We start from the raw sequence: 1394 nt of genomic DNA, 5'->3' as shown, positions 1-1394 counted from the left end.
GTGATCGGGGACTATGAGCGACTGACACAAAGGAACAGTTCTTTGTCTGTCTCTCCCCCCCCCCGTCGCGTATGTGTTTTTTTTGTTTTTTTTTATGTTTCTCTTTTCCTCCCCCCCCAAGCTTTTGCCCCCGGCACGCCCCCACGCCCCCCGCCCAAAAACCCCACAGGAAGGGGGGCGGGGGGGACCCCCCCCCCCCCCCCCCCCCCAAAATGATCAGCCCCTAAGGTACAGAAATACCGACTGAGTATCGGGTATCGGGTAGTGGCGCGTACGAAACGTCTCACAAATGTCCCTACTCGTTTTCTGTGAATTTTACACCCCCCCTGTGATTCCGAGATCTGCCCGGGGTCTACCTCCTCTCTGCATCGCATCCATCCATCCATCCATTTCATATCCTATGCTGTGTTAAGACATTGTTGCTGCTGCTGCCTGTTTTGTTTTAATATTTATGGTTTCCTCGTGTCATTTTCATAATGTTGTGTTTGACACTTTCCCTCTGGACCCCCACACAATTCGAACACACAGGGAACACAAGAGAGCAGCTAAATACATGAAGGGATTTTTTTGGCACTTGAAGATTGAAGTTTTAGATACACTATGTGAAGTTTTTTTTCTTTGGGAGTTAGTTTAAAGAAAAACGAGTAGTGACATTTGTGAGACGTTTCGTACGAGTCAGAATTATTACACCCGGTACATAAATTCATAAGTATATATGTATGTATGTAGCCTCAGTGTGATACATACTAATGTACATATGTATATAAACTCATTTTTTTCGAATTTTAGGTCTAAAGGTCTAGGTCTATTAACAAGTAGTTAAGCTCGCCTCCTCCCCCACAGCAGCAGACTGTATGAGGCAGAGTCTGCGAGCGAGTTAGAATACGCCAAAAAAAATTAACAAAGCTGCGTCGAGTGGTGGCTAGAGGCCACTGCAAAGGAATTTCGTCATTAAGGTTATAATAATGATCCGATTTGATCCTTATTCGTATATGTGGGGGAGTGTGGCGACCTAACAGAGCAAGTTGGTGTGAGAAGTAATGTAGATAGCAGATGTTGAAAAAATATAATGTAACAAATGTGCATATTTAAAATTCAGCTTAAGACTTGGCTTAGGGCTAAACACAGATCAATGTAGTGAGAGGTGTTGAGGGAAAGCTAATGAAGGGCGTCTTTGGGTTTTTATCGATGGCTTTACGAGCTCTGCTTCTGGGGTGGGTCTAAAGGGTACTCCAAAATGTAGGTCCGCCGATTTGGACTTGAAAGAATTATAATTTGTAAATTTAGGGTGCTTGGGGGTGCCGTTTTAATACTTCTCCCCGGGCGAAAAGAATCCTTGGCACGGCTCGGGTTCTACGCTTGAGTTTCTCATTAATTAGTCGAATCTGAATGCT

The sequence above is a fragment of the Drosophila guanche genome, unplaced genomic scaffold, assembly GCF_900245975.1.
Source record: "Drosophila guanche unplaced genomic scaffold, DGUA_6, whole genome shotgun sequence".
NCBI lineage: Eukaryota > Metazoa > Arthropoda > Insecta > Diptera > Drosophilidae > Drosophila > Drosophila guanche.
Note: the sequence above shows the minus strand (reverse complement) of the source record.